General features: G+C 40.3%; 1 protein-coding gene across 2 annotated transcripts in view; it reads left to right on the top strand.

The window, feature by feature from the left end:
- Positions 1 to 21,000, top strand: part of agbl4 (AGBL carboxypeptidase 4) — a 270,269-nt gene that overhangs the window by 211,154 nt on the left and 38,115 nt on the right. The window lies entirely within an intron of this gene.

Genomic DNA, 21,000 nt, shown 5'->3' with positions numbered 1-21,000 from the left:
AGTCCCTGGAGCTGTACTGTAGCTGCTGCCCCTGTCTGCAGTTTTCATTATGCTAAGCTAACTGGCAACTGGCTATAACTCTAACCCAAAATGCCAAACTATTGCTTCAGTTGTACCTCAAAGGAATTCCAGAACAAACTGAGGCGGAGAGCAACTTTTTCTATCAAGTTTCTGACAAATCGGTGTTGCCGTACCCTATTGTTCGCTGTAATGGGACATTTTAGGAAATTACAGGGGCTCTGAGTGAGTGGTAACTTTATTTCCAAAGGTGGTATCTTCACCCCGATTTGTATATTTTAAAACCACCAAATCGGGGTTAAATCTAGCCAATAACTTGGTGCACAAACCTGCTTTGAGTTTTAAAGGTGTTGTTTTTACACTAGGATACCACTTAACTGATGTCAAAAGATTTTTTATTTTCAAATTGATGGTCAAGCGTGCTGAATGGGTTTCATTAAACCTTAATGACCCCTAGGCTAATGCCAATTTCTCAGCACACGGTGACCCGGTACACTTTTAATTTCAATGCAAAAATGAAAATTTGAGTTTGAGCTTGCCACACAATGGTAGAGATGTTCTTTTTTAAACATGTCACCCAGGAGTCAGACAGATGAGCTCCAGTCTTATTTCTCTGTCAACTCACTCCACCATACACAGATCTGTGTGTAGACTGTAGTTCCCTTCTGTCCCCACAAAGATCAGTACCCAACCCTGTGGCTGTAGTTTGGCTTGTTTTGGAGAGCATACGTGTGCAACCATCTGCAGTGGAGGTGGGGGATTAAAAGTAGAGATTTCTCAATGTCAGCCACAACATAACAGCATGGCAGAGACCAACAGATCACTGCACTATATTCATTCAGTTCCCATGCTGCTGGCCTGCCTCTGTGCAACACAACATGACAATGATTGGCAGCGCTGTATCTAACATGTCCCATGACCAAACCATACTGCAATGTCAACTCAGCTGCATGAGAGCGAGATAAGACAGAAATGGGGTGTTGACATATCAGATTGCTTGTAAGATGGCTTGTTTGGAGAGGCTTGTATTTAAAATGAGCCCCATCACCAAGTGTGGGATTTGGTTGAGTCCACATTGGTAACCGATAGGAAGTGGTCACTATGAAAGCCATTTCCTCCCCGTTTCCCTTTGAAAAAGACTGAGCTCTACTCACTCCCTCATCTCACCAGTCCTCTCCCCTGTCTGGCACACTAATGCATTTCCATATATTATTGCCTCTGTAAGCAAGTGTGTCGTGTGCCCAGGCTTTTCCTACAGCCCAAGGGGACTTCTCAATATCATTATCGCTAAGGCCTGCCACATGCCTGTAATGTATTGCTGCCTGGCTTTATTGGCAGCATGATGATTCAGTGGTGGTGATGATGGATTAGTGCTGGCTGGGTCGAGCTGGGCTGGGCTGAGCTGGTCCAGACTGGGCTGGGCTCTGCAGCCTCGCTGTCTGTCGCATAAACACTGTGTCCTCCTCGCACACTGCAGTATGGAGGGAGACATACTGTATTTATGTCACACACCCAACCTAATGAATATGGTCATTTCAGTGCTTTTATGGAGCTTCTCGGAAAATTGTACAATTCATTGTGTCCACCTTTTGCTTTTCATGCAGGCACAGTGTACACAGCAGCGCTGCATAATATGTCGCAGTAATGCATTCTCTTTATGACTTTGTTACAGTTTTGAATGTGAAAACATAACAGCTTTTGTTGACTCCTGGAAGGGGAAGTTCAGAGAGGGTGCACTGGGTGCTTATGTTACCTCGGTGGTAACAAGGTTTGATGCTTCCAGGAGCACATACACTGGGTTTAGAGGAAGAACACACAGTGGCATGTTTTATTACTGAATATTAAACACACTCCATATAACACAGCCACCCAGGCTGACCCTAAACTAAATGGCTCGCTGGCCCTGTGCTAAAAGTCCAAACACAACACTCAGCTCTTGCTCGCAGCCTTTTCAGTCTCTCACAGCTGGCTGACTGTTGTCCACTGTCACAGTGATCTGGCTCCAGCCTCGCTGCAGGAAAATAAATGGACATTAGTCGTAATGTCTTACTGCTTGCAGCAGCGACCGGCCATCATCACTGCTGCTGTTAACTTCTCTAGTCATGTTTCTCACCCCAGAACATGGTGGCTTGGTTTATCAGCGCACACAAGTGCAACATACAATATGTATCAGGCAAGTACACCGGATATTCAGCATCAAATGCAAAGACATGAACTGGTTGAACAACACTATTGAAGAGTCTGTCTTTGCTCTTTGCTCTAGGGCAATGTTTTGTCTAGTTTGTCCATCACTGACTGAAACATTTCACTGACTTTATTGCCATTTGACTCTCTCAGTTTGCTCATCCTGCACTATGTCTCCCCTATGGGCATGGAAAGCTTTCTCATTACTGTAAATAATTAGAAAGTAACAACAGAGTTGAGCTTACTCGCTTCTAATTGAATCTCATTCGTACTGTTCGAGATTTGTTTTAGTTTTCCATTTTAAGCAGTTCCACATAATTTACACAGCATTCATTTACAGCATGGAGCACACATCTGTATGCAAAATATGCAAGACGTGTGTTCATTACACTATCTCTGCTGCCAGTAATAATGTTGAATCATACAGTAAGATATCTGTTCTTATACCCCCATCTCTGCCACTCTGTATCTGAAAAGTGAAAGCAGGGTTAACAGACAATAAAACAGCACTGATTTATTCTGCCTTTGCTCTTCACACACTTTGATGAGATACCAATCATGCTCACAGTGACTCTGCTTCCTCTACTCCTTACATACCTTAATTTTTTTTCCACCTATAGTGTCATCCAGCTGCATGTCCATACATTGTCAGTTATCTGTTTGTATGATAAGATATGCAGACTGTAGCTGTTAAATTTCTCTCTGCTGTCAGCGGTATTCAGAGGTCCTTATCATTTTTAAGAAGCTTATTTGGCTGCTCCAACGATAAAAACCAGTTAAGTTTGGAATCCATCAGCCCCTCCGGTAAGTAGATGCAAAACTGAGCTCTACTACACACAGATGCACACATACATACCTGCGTATGCATGCACACACGCATACTTAAACACAGAGCTTCCAAATGGCCTCTATTAATGCAGACGGCTCCCCCAATTAACAAGATTCAAAGGGATGATGAATTTTTCATTCTCTGAACATTTAAACTAATTATGGCCCAAATGAAGCAGGTTCCAGTGAATCACCGTGGAAGGGGCTGCCGTTGGCAGCCAATGTCACTGTCACAGTGCCACTCTGCACCACCACCCTAATCACTACAGCTGCTTAATATTCATCTCCCATTGCTCTCTCGTCACCTCTCTCCTTACTGACTCACCTCACCTCTCCTCCCATATCCTCTCTTCTTTTCTCCTCACTCTGCTTGTCTTGCTTCTCTCTCCTTTCCTCTCGTAACTTTAACTTTTCTCCTCTCTCCACTGTCCTCCATGCATCAGTCCCTTCTCTCTCTCCCCCTCTCTCTCTCTCTCTCTCTCTCTCTGTCTCACACATTCCCCCTCTTGCTTGGTGCCTCTCTCACCATAGATGTGTTGTTTAAAATGGAAATCAGCTAATTGCGCTAATAGCATTTTAATGATAATTTAATGTAGTAAATAAAGCTTGTTACAAGCTAAGCAATTCTGTTGGATTTCAAGGGCAATCAATCTGTGTCCGATACAATCTGCTCACCTCCTTGATGATGGGTGTGGGATGTCAGAAGTGTGTGTTCACTCAAGCAACCGACACATCTAACTACATTTATGTCAACATATATAGATCCACAAAAATAGGCAGAGATATCACTGCACAACCCATCATCAAAATACTAACCAAGCCATGTGTTTTTAAACTATTAGACCCCACTCTTAAAAAAAAGTAAATATCATTTACTTGAAAAAGCAAAGAATCTGGAAACAAAAATAACATCTAGCCTGCACCCATTCATTGATCATTTACAACCAGCACACTGAAGTAATGGGCAGTACTGAGTTTAAAACACAAGATCTGTGGAGTCACATTCGGTTTTAACTCTTCACTGTTCTATACTAATGTTACTTAGTGCACATTCTGTAAACATGCTACATTTGTGTGCACTAGAAACAGTGGATCGTCAGTGTTACAATCACATTTACATACAGTGTAGGCCTCAGTGGTCTTTGCGTTGGTCTTTTGCAGTTTTCAATACGGCTCTGTCGTTTGACATTACCCCTTTTAATCATATGGTCTGTCTTGAAACAAACTTTATGCCCAGTGGTTGTTCATGTCATTTTCCTGTTTGTTTGGTTTATCGTAATCAATTCTCCTCGAGAAATTAACATACCTGTGTTGTTTCACATCTGCTTACTTTTGTGACTCGGTGTTATCCATTAAAGAGATTAGATTTACCTTGTAATCAAAGATAAATGGTTCATTTTGCATTTGGATTTCTTCTGCACATTTTTATCAACCATCCCCCCCAGACTAAACAAATTAAAAATGATGAGGAGCTTGAGCTAGAAAGAGAGAAGAATAAAGTGCCGTGAGAAAGAAAAACAATTTAATTTTTCTTCTTATGCTCTACCAGTGGTCATTTAGCTAGCCTCTTTATTTAAATGGTAATGTGAAGCCAGCTAAACGGGCATGGCGAATCAGCCTGAGAAGAGAGGGAGACTTCAGAAAGGCTGTGGTGTTTCAGGCCCTGGGAGTTTATCTGGGTCTCTTTCCTCCTGTCGTCTGACAGAGGGAGGCAGAGTGGGGAGCCGATTGAGCGACAAGGATAACTCTTCTCTGTGTTGGATTATAATTAATTAGGTGTGATAAATTATACCATTTCTAGCAAACCCTGACAGCACTGGCTCACGCACCCTCTAACACACACACACACACACATGCAAAAAAAAACGTATGTCTCTCTCTCTGTCTGTCTTTCCTCATCTAGACATGCTCATACACACGCATATGCCTAAACATGCATCAGTATTCCCATTAGATGAACCTTAGTACTTACTTTGTTGTGTACTCGAAACTGAGAATAAACAACAACAACATGAAACATGGATTAACTGTCTGGTGTCAGTAGCTGTTAGTTGCTGACGGAGCACTCCTGGTAATGACGTGTATAGTGCTTTCTCCCTCTCCCACCACTCAGAACTTCATACTGTAATAAGAAACAATGTCCTCAACTTTGTCTGGAGTTCACAATAATACTATTATTATTATTATTATATTCTCATTTGAATTAGTAGAAACACCTTGACATTTTCAAAGGTTAGTTGTTTAATTGTGTCTTCTGCCAGAATCAAATATACCTAAACACAGTAGTATAATATTATCATGAAAAGTAAATAGCATTGTAGAGGTGGAGATTAGCTGCCTGTTAGATTCCTTTGAGTGGCGTGTGAGCAAAAGGCCAAATGTACAAAGAACTTTAAACACGTCACAACAATCAACAGCATAGTCCAAATATATGAAAATGTAATAATTTTGTGATGGAGTTCACTGTATTACTTTTCCTGTAGTGTAAGAAGTTGACTGTTCAGTCATTTGAACGTAAAGTTTGTTGAATAACTTTCTAAGAAAAAGAATTGTAGTCTTTGGCTGGACCGGCCGCTGGCTAGTGCTACATCTGCAAATATCTGTGACTGAGTGATCAAGAGAGTGAGTGAGAGTTACGCCACTGGTCGGCTGGCAGAGTGTTGGACTTTTCCCACACATCTGCTCTTTCAAAATTATTTGGGACAAACAGTTTCTATTATGTCATTGGGAGAATTTACAGTGGGTCCACAACAGTTTTCAGCTGCTTACCTATTTTTTGTATTTTACTAAGATGCCTCATTTTGATCTGCTCTCTATTGCCTTGTTAAAGTTATTACACGCGTTAATGTAAATTCAACACTTGCTGTAATTTGTTTCAAATTAAAAGCCTTCTAGAATTTCAGTTGACAGAAACCCTTTATTTCTTAAAAGGGCTTTTATTAGTGTGTTGATGTGCAAATGGAAGGTTATTGTCTCATTTCGGGCTGCTGGTGTTTTTGATTTTTTGACCGGCAGCCCAACAGGAGTTTCAACTTTCAACTTTCACTGTCAGTGCTTGCGATTCTGTGACAGCCTATTTATTTTTATGTTGACAGCACATTGTGCTATTGCATTTTGCAATTATTTTCTATTAAATATTGAAGTTTATAAATAAGTGTTTTGGCATGCCTGCCTGACTGGCGCTAATCATGGTAGTAAAAGGGGAGTTAAATTCTGGCAGATTAATTTAGCATTTTGCCTTTTGTTGCAACCATATGTCAGCTTGAAAGGACAAGGCACATGGTCTGAGCGGGAAAGAAGAAAGATTCTGCCTGGACTAGTTGTTTTTTTCCTGTGCACACCCATACAAAGTCCACCCTTATACCTGGTGTATACCTAGTCCTCTCTACCTTTCAACAGAAAGTGGATAAGATGAACTAGCTACATTTAATTTTGAAATAACATATCCAAGTGCTTAATCAAAGTAAAACATGGATCAACAGAACAACTAATGAATACACACATGGTTTTTGTATTGACCTCTTGTTTCTTCACAAACATAAATATAACTATTAACTGGGAAGTATAAAGGCTGTTGATGAGGTGCTGTAAACACAACCTGCACTTAAACCATTTTTACAAGCAAAAGCGGCCATTTAAATTCATTCAATAGAAAATAAGACACATCTTAAGCTTTAACACAAAATCTTTCTACTCAGTGATTCCCATTACACCTCCCCAAAACTAACTACTTTAAAATGAGTGACCTTGATGTGAAAAAAAATAAATGAATATATACCATCAGTGTGATGAAAGCATAGCAGTAAGTTTTACTATATCTGTAGTAAGATGCTGCGAAGTATCACTATCCACTAGTTCTTCTGATATCAGCACTGTGTATTTCTTAACATCTGACATCACTGTATTTCTGAGTGCTGATCATGGTGTTCATGGCTGAAGACCAAATTGACACTTGTCTGCTTTCGTCAGTGTCAACCTGGACCCCAAGTTCATGGCTAAGACACACAAACACACACACACACACACACACACACACACACACACATAGAAGCACGCTGCCAGCAGGTGCTCTTAATGGCCTGGTGTTAATGAGAGTCTTGTTCAGAGCTGTCAGATGACCCTGGGCCATGCAGACTGACACCAACTCCATGTTCACAGCTCTAGAGGTCACCACGAGGTCTATGTATTTGTGTACATGTAATAGTTTGTTTGTGTGTGTTGGTTCTACAAAGAGAATCATTTATTAAACCTAATTACCTTTCCAGCCAGTACATTAACACTGTGTCAGCATATCCTTAATGTTTGGTGGTTACATTAATGTTAATATTAATCTCAATAAATCTATCTATTCAGTCTATTCTCACAGTCACAAATTTCAATTTAATTACACAGCACAAACATAATAATATATAACAACTTTCCTCTTACACAGTATTACACATATCATTTGGCCATTTAAGTTTTCAAATATTTTAATTAATAGCAATTTATTCAATCCAATTTTTGATACTGAGGTGGACTTAAAATATAGCATTTTTTCCTTACCAATACAGATTCCGATACCTGAACTTGTGCACTTGCCAATACTGAGTATCAATCCAATACCATTGCATTAAAAAAAAAAATTAACAGCTGTATACTACTAAACCTGTATGGACATGATATGCTATCAATGTTGTATGACATGGCTGAAGAACATAAACAGCACATGAATGCCATATAATCTTTCTTTTATTGTCTAATTTGCATACTGTATACATTGTCTTTTTACTGGTGGGGCATTCCAGCAAAATTTTGCTAAATTGCTGACATTTTGATATGGCTAACATCACACTATTTAACAGAAATCAATATTTCTTTGACAAACAGTTGCTATTGGTTGCACAGTGTGACTTTCTTTGTAGAGTACTGCTTTAGAGTGCTGAAGAAGAATTGATTTCCAAGAAATCTGCAGTATTATCCAATGAAGCTATAAAGTTTATTAATAGATTACATGGTCTTCCATCTGTGCTTAGATTTGCGTAGATACACAACACATTACTTTAAGCACTATTGGAGACGTATTGGGTACTAGTTATGTTGAGTATTTATGATTAGTTTGTACTGAATCCACAGTTGCTTCATAACACATTGCAAAACATTAACTCTGTTTTTCCACTTCAACTTTCCATCCATCCATTCATCCATTTTCTGCCACTTATCCAGGGGTCACAGTGGTAGTAGGTCAAGTAAAATAGTCCAGATGTCCCTGTCCCCAGCAATGCTCTCCAGCTCCTCCTGGGGGATCCTGAGGTGTTCCCAGGCCAGATGAGATATATAATCTCTCCAGCATGTTCTGGGTCTACCCTGAGGCCTTCTACCAGATAGACATGCCTGGAAGACCTCCAATGGGAGGCGCCCAGAAGGCATCCTAACGAGATGCCTGAACCACCTCATCTGGCCCCTTTAGATGTAAAGGAGCTGTGGCTCTACTTTTAGTTCCCCCCAGATGTCAGAGCTCCTTACCCTGAATGGAATGGTAAATTAAGAGCTACTCCTTCTGGCTCAGCTCCCTCTTCACCATAACACCCTGGTACAATGCCCGGCTTACTGCTTACGCCACACTGATTTGCCTGTCAATCTCCCACTCCAGCCTACCCTCACTCATGAACATGACCCTGAGATACTTGAACTCTTTCACCTGGGGCAAAAACTCAAAGAGAGCAATCTACTGTTTTCTGGCAAAGATGGAGAAACATGGAGTGGGGTGCTTGGGAGGAAAGGCCTCCCCGATCAGAACCAGAGAGGTGTTTTGTTGTTGGACTTCTGAGCTGGCCATAACAAACACATAGACAGGAGTTGTGCCCAAAGGGTCTGCAGTGCCAGTTGTAGTGGCAGCCCAAGAACCCACTGGTGGACACCAGTGGTGAGGGAAGCCGTCAAGCTGAAGAAAGAGACCTTTCAGGCCTGGCGGATTCAGTCCTAGCCATAGAACAGTGGACCATCCCTTTCCCTGGCAAGTCCCTGCTGCACATTTGAAAGTGCTTGATATAATTTCCCTCCCAGTCTACTTATAACTATATATATCAGCAGTGTAGTTTTTGTTTGTCCTATCTAGTTGGTAATTGTTTTTTTTTTTTTTGAGAAAAAACTATAACTATGCCGACTATGGGAACCTTGTCCTTTCTGCATATTAGTTTTACAGCAGCAATTATAGCAGACAGTTTGCTGTCTTGTTATTTTCTCCATAGTATTTATCCAAACAATGTGTGAAAAGTTTTATAGCCATGTAGACCTAAAAACAAAAGTTTGCTAGCACAGTGGATTTATTCGGCTGTATAAAATATTTTGGATTCCACCATTTTTAGTTGTTTTGGCAATATATCAAATATCATCAATCTTTCTCCAGAATTGCTAGAGGGATGGCGAAGGATCACAGAATGGAAGAAACATAACACCTACTGACACCTACCTTCCTTACAGGCTGTCACACAACAGTTCACTGTGTTTGATGCTGTGCTCTGTGACTGTGAAATGAGTTTACAGCCCCCTAATCAGAATATCTGTGTGGCTGAAGTACATGAGTATGTTAATATTTTAAATGTCCGATTTTTCACACTTTGATAGTGTTTTATTTGAAGGTCTGATATCCATAAGAAGATATTTTTGTGGTTTTAAAGATTCTGTAAATGAGATTTTCAACAATAATATATCAGTAAACAACAATTTTCTATGTAAAGATGGAGTGGAGCAATGGCGTCCCTTAGCATAGATTGAAGTCCCACCCCCTTTGTGATGATGAGTTTCTCTGTTCTTTGTTTTGATAACTGCTCTGGTGTCACGTGCATGTTAGTGCACATACATGTGCATGTTCGTGCATTTTAGTTCCTTCTGTGTAAACACACGGGCATCACCCACCAGCGAGCTGACACAGTACAGTATGCAGCCTTCAGGTGAAAGCAACAGCGTTCAGGTAAAAGTGACCTTCCAGAATTCCTACCACTGAAGAAACCAAAGAAAGAGACTAGACCAGAGGACAGGCAGACTGGCCATGGAGACTACTGGCTCAAATCTTGGTTTTTGCCAGCAATGTTAGTGTCTTTACCTACCGGCCCTGCCAATGTGTTTATTGGCTTTTTCAGTGTCATTTGTGTGACCACGATCCCAGCAGATAAATCCATGTATTTCTTTCCCAGTCGGACTGCAGTCAGATCCTGTTCATCCAGAAAGTTCTTTAAGTTTAGCCAGCTCTGTCTGTGTCTTTACTGGTTCTGTCAGTGTCTTTACCAGCTCCAAAAGAAGGCCAGAGGAGTGGCTGATGAAACACTTTTTTGGGTCTGAGACGCTGGTGGTCTAGTGCAACATCTATAGCACTGACAATTGTTTACAGAACCTTTAAGTACCACAAACCATCTCACTATAGTCTTATGTCTTCTCTCTCAGGCTTCTCTGTTGAGCTCTCACAATAACAGTCAATAACAGTCACTCAGGCTTTTCTGAGTGATGCACGGCAAGGCCAACCACAGGTAAAGGATTGTACCCTACTACTGCAGCTTGGCAAAACTTGCCCATAATGTTGATCATGAGTAAGAGTTGAAATTAGCCGAATGAGCTAAATGACAGTGTTGAAATGCTCCATCTAGATTTTGTGTGGAGCTATACACCGGAGCATTGAGGTTTCGGTGCAAACCACTAAATCATCTGGTGACATTGGGGTGACTGTCCGTGGTGTTGCAGCATCGTAGTCATAGGCAACAGTGGTGGAAACCCACTGTCACACCATCTGGGTGGACCAGTACAGTGCCAGTGTGCACCAAGACCAGCCAGGAGAGCATGCGTGGCTGCAGAATATGAGACCATCAGGGACATTACGAGGGTGATTGGGCAGCTGGGACAGCAAGAGTGGAAAATGGTGACTGGATTACCAGGAGATGGAGAAGGAGCAGTCAACCCTTCTGTTGCCGCCAGTGCATGAAAGGAATTTCTACCAACGACAGCTTGACAAGGGCATATATGGGGAAATTATAACAGAAATATGCTTTGCTTGGGGAACAGCTACAGAGACAAAGCCCTCCAGCAGCTCGTCCCTTAAGTCTGAATAAGCAAGTTAGCAGTCCACACACACAGCCACAATAAAAGCTGGTTTTCAGTCCAAATGTAACTCATAAAAGAACTTAAAAAATAATCCAATGATTGGTAGGAGAATAGTGTTTAAAAGGTTAAAAGCTGGTAAAAGGTTCACTGGAGAGGCCGAACAAAACAATGGTAGTATTTAATAGAGATCGAATAAAACAGTGGATTGTGCTGGGGGGATAGCCGATGGGGTGACTGCTTCATTGTGACATCACAAACTTACAGAAGCTCTGGCGGCACGTTTTCAGGCCACAGATCAGCCATGGATTGAGCACTTTGATAATTTCACAGTATTTCTATAGAATGTAGACCTGCTTTACAATAAAAAAAAGACATGGAAATCTTTCTACAATATGGGACCTTTTAAATTCTCATTTTAAACTGTTAGATTTTTGCAGTAGGAATGCAGGTTTTTTCAAGTTTTTCCCAAAGAGAATCAATTTCCTCTTTTTTTTTGCTTGTGTTATTTTCCTTCCATGTCCCCAGCCAGTGTTTTCCAACCTTTAGCACACTCACTGTTAGTCTTCCTTTATGTGTTGACAGTGAGAGTGTGATATAGCTTGCTGTGTGGAGACCAATTCACAGAGTGGGAAGCGCCTCTGTTGGAGCCAAGCTGTGAGCGTGTGTGTGTGTGTATGTGTGTGTGTTTAAGTAAAGGAGACTCAAGCTGACAGTTTGCCAGCAGCCTTGCACCTGCACACAGCTAGGTGTTGATCTGAGATGGGGGGTTGGGGGTGGGGGGATGAAGAGGGGAGGACAGTCAGAGGGAGAAGGAGAGGAAGGGATCTGACACGAGGTGTTGGGGGTGGATGAGAAAAGACAGAGGATAGGAACTCTGAGAGGTGGCATGTCAGTGACATATAATTCCTGTTTATATGTTTTTTGTATGTGTGTGCACATGTGTGTGTGCGTGTGTTTGTTTGTGTGTGTGTGTGTGTGTGTGTGTGTGTGTACACGCCACAAGTGGAAGGAAAATGTGCATCTGTGTGACAGGTGGGACAGGAGAGCCAATTGGATTGATGCATTCTTTCATAGGTAACTGCCAACACCAGAGCGCAGCCGGGGCCTCATTTGTCAGACTCAGGGAAATAGCGTTACAGCGTGACGTTTCACTCTGTCTCTGGCACACACATCAACAGCCATATTCCTCCGCTTGGGAGGATGTGTGGTATTGATGCTACTGTAATCTGGTGTTGAATTTAATAAGGGTTAAAAGGACAAAAAGAGGTTTTGAGGCAGGGAAGAATAATATGTTTACTTTTCTGTTTCATCTGTGTGTGTCTGTGACCTATCTTTTTGTCTATTTATATCTCATCAGCTTCTCTGTTGGCATACTGTTGCTTAAGACTTTATATTTAAGGTGTTGTCAGAAGATAATATGTTGCTGCAAATACCATTATGCATTTCCTTATTCTACATTCATTGGCTGTTGTTAACCTTTTGGCAGCAGTGGTGAGTTTTCCACCGACTGCAGAGCAGGGAAACTTAGACAAGCTCTCTGGAGGGACACTCAGTAGTATGTCAGGGAACTCCATGACACTGTCAGCATAACACTGCTGGGTAGCTTGAATTATTGAAGTCCATGGCATTGATAATTTAATATGTTAGATCTGTTTTGACGGGGGATGGTTTAAGTGAATAGAAATAGGAAACTGAATCGGACTTGGCGTTTGGTGTGATACAAGGGAAAAAAGTTTCTTTTGCCTGTGCAGGTAAGGTTTTTTTCTTTTTTATGTTGCACCCTGTATATACGGGTGTACTGCACTGCCTGACCTAGTAGATCTTGGTAGCAGAAGGAAGAGTAACAGAAAAAGAGACAGACAGATGGGAGAGGGTTAATTGAAGCTGACATGTGTCCAGTGTTTGTGTGTCCCCAGATGACACATGGCTCTCGCCCATATGCTCATGTTGCCTCATTCACTCCCTCTCTTCAACCATTGCCACTGTCTGAAAAAACAGTTTTCACACCATGAAAGGAAGATATCCAAATTTGTGTCCCAGCAGGCTTGCCGTAGACTGGCAGAGTGTTGATCTGAGTGTCAGTGGGACTGGGGGTCTCCTTTCCCAGCCTTCCTCTTGTCCACTAACTGACAGACAAGGTCAGGGGCTCATCCCAACTGTCTCTCTAAGCTCCTGACAGCTTGTCCTTAGGGAGACAAACCTCGGACAACCCTGTACTCCCTGGCACGCACCATCACCAATTAATATTGCATCACCATTTTCTAATCTGCTCCTCAGGGCCTACTTCTCAGGGTGTGATCAGGCCACCTCGCTTCCCCGCCTCTCGACCTCAAGCAACCTTCCTCCTTCAATAACAGGGAAAGGATTGGTTAAAAAACAAGTTATAGTACATGTGGCACTTGGCTTTCTGATTATTGTGTGTTGTAGTTATTTGTCTTAATTTTATGGTCTTGATCTATTCTCTTTTGAGTTTTGTTGTTTTTTTTGTTTTTTTTTTTGCAAAAGTCCTGCATAAATTAATTATTTTTATGTGTTTTAAATGAAACTAAACTAAACTGCTTTAGAGTTAGGCGTGACCAGACATCACTGTGCAGAGATTTAGAGTAGCTTTTTCATTGTTTTTTGTGCAAAGGGAATTCATTTTGCAGTATCTCTTGGTATTTCAGAGATAAAGGGTAGCTGGTGCTGTACTTATGTTTTAAGGTTATATTTAACTAAATATTTATCTAAAATTACTGTAAGGCTGACAATGACAGTCAGTCAGTTGGTTCACCACTTAGGTCCTGAATGAAATATCTCAACAATTATTAGATGGATTAACATGATATCTTGCACAGACAGTTCAGGCCCCAGAGGATGACAATTTCTGTTTTTGGTGACCCCCTAGCTTTTCCTTAATTTATAGATATTTATTATTTTATTTTTTATATTATATGTTTGATAAAGAGCCAACAAATTTACCAGTGCCATCTCAAAAGAATTAGTCCTGTCATCTCTAGAGGGACAAGTTTGAAATGTTACTAAATGTTTTAACATACTGTGCAACTGAGTTTTTACTGAAAGTGAACACTATCCATCTCTTTCTAGAATGTGAATCTTAGGACAGACCAATCAGAGGGAAATTATTTTATGGATTTCTTTCACAATGTTTCACATGTTTTATCATCCTAATGTCCAGTGTTGGTTTCAGAGTTGGGAACGTGACTTACTACTCTGTTCCATTGCAAACTGAGATGAGGAGCACATCACCATTTGTTTCAGTCTTGTACCTCCATTCTTCAAACTCTGAACTACTTGCAGTGTGAGACATAACACCTCCTGCGACCTTAGTGGATGACTTATCATCCTACCTTGGGGACTGAGTAATGTGCTGGTGGCTCTGAGAATAGCTACAATGCTGTCCGTCTGCGTTGGGGTCAGGAGTGGCCCAGGCGATGTGGTGTATTTGTGTGAGCTCCTTGCTCACACATTTGACTCGTCCTATCAAACATACACACACACATACAGCACACTGACGTGCAGACACACATGCTACTGCTGGGTATGGCATGATGGAGGAGCGTAGGGGCCATGTGTCACACCTTGGCTGCTAAAGAAACTCACCTGGCCTCTCCTCAGCACTGATGAATTTACACTGGCCCTGCAGGGGTGGCACAAGCACACACATACACACATAGATTGTACTCCAGATCACTTGTTCTTGGTGTGCTTTTTCAAAATCATCAGCCTAGAGGGTGTGAAGGAGAGGGAAAGAACAGAGGAATGTCAGCCAGCACATACAACTACTCCTTATATCCCACTTGCCTCCTCCTTGTTCGTGCTTCATCACGTGAGAAAGATAGGAAGAGTGTAATTTTCAGCTGAGGAGCTGTTTGTCTTATGCGTGGCTGATTTTATTCGGGAAGCTGACTTCTCGACAGCCTGTGTGTATGTGTGTATGCACGTGTGTGTGTGTGTGTGTGTGTGTGTGTGTGTGTGTGTGTGTGTGTGTTCCTCAGATTGCTAATCTCTCTGAAGTCCTGTTTGTTCTCCAGGTTTGCCCCCACTACAAACATTTCCCTGATCAAAGCTGTTGAAAAGGCCTGCCACTTCAAACAAAGCATACACACACACACTCACATACACGTACAGATATACACACATCCATTCCAAGACATGTTGTCATGGCAACCACGTTAATCCTAAACCAACCAGCATGCAGTTGTTGCATCAGGTGAGCCAATCAGGAGAGGGAGGAGAAAGACGCAAACAGGAGTCATGAGCTCAATTACCATTTCAATGCTCATTTAATTTCAAGTGTAGAAGTTATTTTCATTGTAGCCTGTATATGCTTTGAATGCAGTGATATAGCTCCTCAAAAGTTTGAATGTCTGTGTTCACAATACTATTTGTATCATTAAAAATGAGGATCTTCATTGAAATTCATTAGGCTTCTCACAATTCTCCTACTCCCCATCTTACCTACATCTTTTTTTTTTTCTTTCAGCAGTTATACAACAATCAAAAAATTCATTTTTTGAGATATTCCAGAAGTCATTTAATTTCCGACGATAAGCTGTAATGTTATCTGAGACATTTGATGTCAGCTTTATCAGGAAGCTGTATTAACAGCAGGTGTTATGCCGCGTTCAAATCCTTTCAAGTTAACTTACAGAGAGATGAGGAGATTAATTACTTTTTTCTTTTTTTTAACCATTTTGAATGACAGAAACAAAGCCAAAAAACTATCAATTTACCTCATGGGTGGAATGAAATATTCTTTATCTTACAATTTAGTTACTTAATCTATGAATTCAACATTCACCATCAATATCAATCAGCTGAGGTAATATTCAGTTTGGGAAGGAGATGGATTTCTATTGTACAATGATGGTCTCTTGATTATTTTGTTGTGAATTCTCACATTAATGGCGAAAGCAAAAAGTGTTCACTTTTCATATTCAATTAAAAGAAAATGAATTAATAAAAAAAATGTTTAGCCTTATGTGCAATGGTGGCAGTATTGATCAATATATTATATAAATTCTCACAATGGCAGCCAGTATGCATACACCACACTTTGCCATCAGGCCCAGATTTGAACATTCTCCCTTCAGCTTGGTCAGATCAGTCATGATGCATTACTACACTGTAGGTGGTTGAACGAACATGACCTGGTTCTAACTTCTGGATTTGGATAGACACGATTAGGGTGTCTCCTCGTCCTACTGATGGGGGTACAAGATCAGCAAAATACTCACATGGAACATTTTCAAATTCAGAAGTTCAGAAATTCAAAATTCAGAATTAGAAGTTTTGTTGTGTTATTTCTTAAAGTGACATTTGTAAAAGTGGCATTGTCATACATTTATGGACAAGGTTTTACTGTTATTACAACAGACAGTGTGTATTTTAACATTAGCAAAGTACATTTATTTGACACAGGAAAACAGTGATTATCTTTGGGAAAAAATGTAGTGATAACATCTCAGAACTGTCTTAAAAGTAGTTAAAGATAACCAAGACTTGAAGGCATCATGATGCCAGTTTAAGACGATGGTGATCAATGAGCGAGAGTCATCAAATAACTGTCAAGGCAGCGAGTCCAAGGTGACAGGGCTAAAAAATCTTTCCAGCATGCCAAAATGGGCTGTTGCCCAAAAGCTTGACAGGAGAGTGTATGACTATCTGTGTGAAAAACTAAATGCCTATTACTAGAGCTGATATTTGGCTGAAAGCTTTAGAAATCACTAAAGAGTTGAACATACCCACAACCGAGTTCAAAGCCTGTGTAAATGATTGATGCACCGAAATGGACTGTGCCTCCAATGCAGGACTTCTTGCCCAACGCTTCCTCTCAGACTTCAGAGAGAAGCTACTGATTCTCAAAGAAAGCTGATTCTCTTTGAGATAGTAAAATTGAATTAGAAAGACCTGCAGGCTATATTTTGCCATGTTTTCTGTATTTATTTAAATTACTCAACTGAAAATGGGATCATCATATAAAATTCTTATTGATATACAGTATACTTTAGTTTGTATTTTTTATTTAATTGAATATTGCATATCTGCCATATCTTTTCCTTTACTCTTACCTCAGTTTTTATGCAAACTTAGGTGTTTTAAATGGTTGTTGCTAAAATATTTACAATAGCTTGCATATTCAGTGTTAGCATGGTTTAATAACTCAGAGTAAACACTGAGTACACTCCTTTGCTTTTCCTCTACTTTGGTCAGTCTTTTATCAGTGATCTGGCAGCACCAGCTAACCCAGCTGACAAGTCTTCAGTACCTGTTACTGTCCTCTGGACAGCACACTGTTTAAAACAGTGCCCCTCACTGCATGTCACACAGTATTTTCTGATGTAAGAGCTGAAAAGAACAGAGATGAAAAGAGTGGAGCTCTTAAAATGGGACAAAGTTCAAGGATAGAAAGGCCAGAAATAGTGGCGACAATAAAGACTGGTGTTGGGAGCAAACAGAAGCAACCGAACCCTGTACCTGTTGTAGGTCAAAAGGTGTTCTTAAACAATAGAGAAACATTTTGGGGAATAACCTTATTCGTTTTCTTGCTGAGAGTTAGATAACAAGTTCAGTTCCACTCTGTGGGTTAAGTAAGGAGCTAGAGGCGGGAGGTGATTGACTTGGCTTATCTTAGTTGAAGACTGGAAGCAGAGGACAAAATGTAACCTGCCTCTATCTAGAGTTAAAAAATATACCTGCTAGCACTTTGAAAGCTCAGAAATTATGGCATTGTAGCTCATTTGTTTGAGCTGTACACAAACAGAAGTGTAAAAACAACAATTTGTGACTGAAGTTGCCAAGCAACCAGCAGAGATGCTGTACATACAGTAAATACAGGGCAGGGAAGGATTAATTGTTGTTACAACTATTAGGCAAGTTTACCTCTCAAAAGAAACTCAAGAAATCCAATAAGAAAATCTCTGAGTTGACACCCTCCGGTAATAGCATCAAGACAGAAACTGTAGCAGTCATCAATGCACGTTGCTACTGATGATATATGTCATTATCTGGTTGTACATGTGTAAGGCAAAGTAATGCTTGTTTCAACACAACAATTTCAGTGTTGATACTTAAATATTAGCCCAATAACAGTGGTGGAAGAACAACTCAGATTTGTTACTTAAATGAAGTAACAATACCACAGTGTAAAAATACAGCAAAAGTCCTGCTTTCAAAATTTCACTCAAGTAAAAGTATGTAGGTATTAGCATAAAAATATACCTTAAGTATCAAAAGTTAAGTTATTCATTACTCACTGCTCACTCACTACTCATGCAGAGTGACCCTTCTTAGAATAATATAAAATATTGGATTATAATTAATGATTCAACTATTTTATATTCTGATCTGTATCTTAACTTTTAATAATACATCATAATATTAGTTGAATATATTTTGTTATGTAATTTGAATGTGCAAAGTAACTAATAACAAAAGCTGTCAAAACATGCTGTTGAGTAAAAAGTGTAATATTTGCCTCTAATACACAGTGGGACATGAGAAGGAAGCAGTAGAAAAGAGAAATACTCAAGTAAAGTACAAGTAAAGTACTTGAGTAAATATAATTAGTTACATTCCGTCACTGCCAATGGGCCTCCCTAGCTGTTCGTCTCATGGCCTTGCAACGTTCTGTAAAAGCAGCAATTGCAGTAAATGCTTGGTTTAATAGAAAATAAAACAGCTCTTGACTGTGTAGAGAACTGGCCTTGTCTTGGCTGATTGTGAGTGTAGATTTACCCTTTGCAACCTAAAATTAAAAATTGGTATAACATCATATAATCATTAAAAGCGATCTAAAATAATTATTTTTGGTATGTGTACAAGTTTTTCTATTCTCACATCTTGAAACTTTTAGTAAATTGGAAAACGATTTAGCGCTAAATGTAGTTTGCTCTTGTGTTTCTGCTGTTAATTAAGAGACAGGGCATAATATCACATTGTCGTTCTTATTTTGTTATTGTTTTTGGTGTGTCCCGGTGGCCTGTTGATTTGAGTGGAGCACTAAGTGGTTGTTAATGGCACAAACATGACTGTGGTTTTAAAATAGCCGACCACCCATTAGGCTGGTATTAACAAGGTAATGGCCTGTTACTAAACTGCTGAATGACATTGTCGCTGCTGTTGAGCCGTGCTGATGCTCGCAATGCACACATGGCCACACATACACGCCCACACACACACATAGTTCTCCCAAGCACAAGCATATAAGTACATGCAAGCGGTTTGTATACTGTATATGTATATCAACTGGTGAGCAGAGAGGTAGACTGATGATATCTACAGTAACCTTAAGTTGCTGTAGATATGTGAGGAGAAGAAAAAGAGATGAGAGACAAGAAAGCAGATCAGAAAGGAAGAAAGAATTGACAGAAAGACATAGCTGGGAGGCATGATGGTAGTTATTAAAGCTGGGATGCACTATGTTTTTTTTTTTTTTTTTACCTCTTCCTGGCTCTATTGTTGTGGCTCAGAAATTATTGATAGGTAGGAGGAGACAGAGTAATAAAGAACTACAGATCACTTCTGTCTGTACATCTGTCTGTACTGCTCTGCTTGTCAGATGGGCTTCAGTTACAGCTTCTCTCTGAAAAGCAACACTGGTGTGGATGACATTTAAGAACAAACTGTGTCTTCTTTGTCTACATAGGGCTCCAGTTCAGATAGAGGTGTTCATGTCTTACTTGTGTACATATGGCCATTTTGCCTGTAGTATGTTACGCTCCCCAAATACACAGTCATGTACAGTACACACATATGCACAAACACACTCCTACACTGTGGTGTGGCGATAGGGCAGCACAGTTGGGGGTATATCCCTGGGAAATCATTTCTCCCTATCCTTTCTTCCTATTTGTAACTTGTCCTTTCAAGCAAGACAGCCCTTAAAGTTCAGTGGCGCATTCTTCAAAAAAGGCTATTACTGGCCGCCTCTGATTCTGTATCATGCCGCGCGCAGACCAGCCATCCCTCCTTTTTATGTTCCTCTCCTCCTGTCATCATTTTCTGAAGGCAAGAGAGGAGAAGTCAGGGTTTCAGAGGGGCCTGTGACCAATACCTTGAAACCCTAAGCAGTCCCCGTCTCTGACTTTGCACCAGACGTCCGCATCATATCGCTAAAAGGACCTATTGCTTTTGATACTTGACAGAGCTCCCCTTTGTCTCTCCCTCTGTGAATCTCTGTCTCCCCCTCTATGCCAACTGTCTATCACACTCGTTCTCAACAGTTACAGGGCTCCATAAAACAGTGTGTGACTGTAAGAGATATGGGCTGTTTCTGAAAGGCATAGAGAAACGCTTGAAGTTGTTGTCGGCCCTTAAGACTAGACAAAGAATAAAGGTTCGCATACACACAATGGACAGTGGTGAAAAGCCAGGATTTCTAAACCTTTTCTTGCCTGTAACCACTTTTTTTTTTTTTGACCCCAGCTTCTAGAGTAACACTGTAATGAGCATGTGATTCTGCTTATCAGAGCTTCAATGTAACTCCAAATTACACTATATTTCAGAGCGATAAAGATTATTTTTTGGATAAATATATGAAACAAATATATTTACCTTAATAACATGTGGACTATGTCTGACAAGGTTATGAATAATAATGAACTGACACACTCAAGAGCATCGTTCAGTCATTCATTCATTCATTCAACCTTGGCTGTTTTAGCTTTTTATTCAGTGAATAGCAGCTAAATCCCTAGTGGTAATTAAACATTTATGTCTTAATATCATTCACTTTCAGTAGTATATTGATAAAAAAAAACACAATATTTGATTGCTTTTCCATTCCTTAGGCTATTTAACTCGTTGTTTAGCTAACAAGCGACTTGACAACCCTGAAAATCTGGTTTTTGCTGACCTCCAGTGGTTTAACTCACATAACTTTTCCTTTGTTCC

This window comes from Trachinotus anak, unplaced genomic scaffold, assembly GCF_046630095.1.
Source record: "Trachinotus anak isolate AG129_WGS33_773 ecotype Australia unplaced genomic scaffold, CSIRO_AGI_Tana_v1 ptg000010l, whole genome shotgun sequence".
NCBI classification, from domain to species: Eukaryota; Metazoa; Chordata; class Actinopteri; order Carangiformes; family Carangidae; genus Trachinotus; species Trachinotus anak.
The sequence above is the reverse complement of the archived record's forward strand: the minus strand, read 5'-3'. Positions and strand labels throughout refer to the sequence as shown.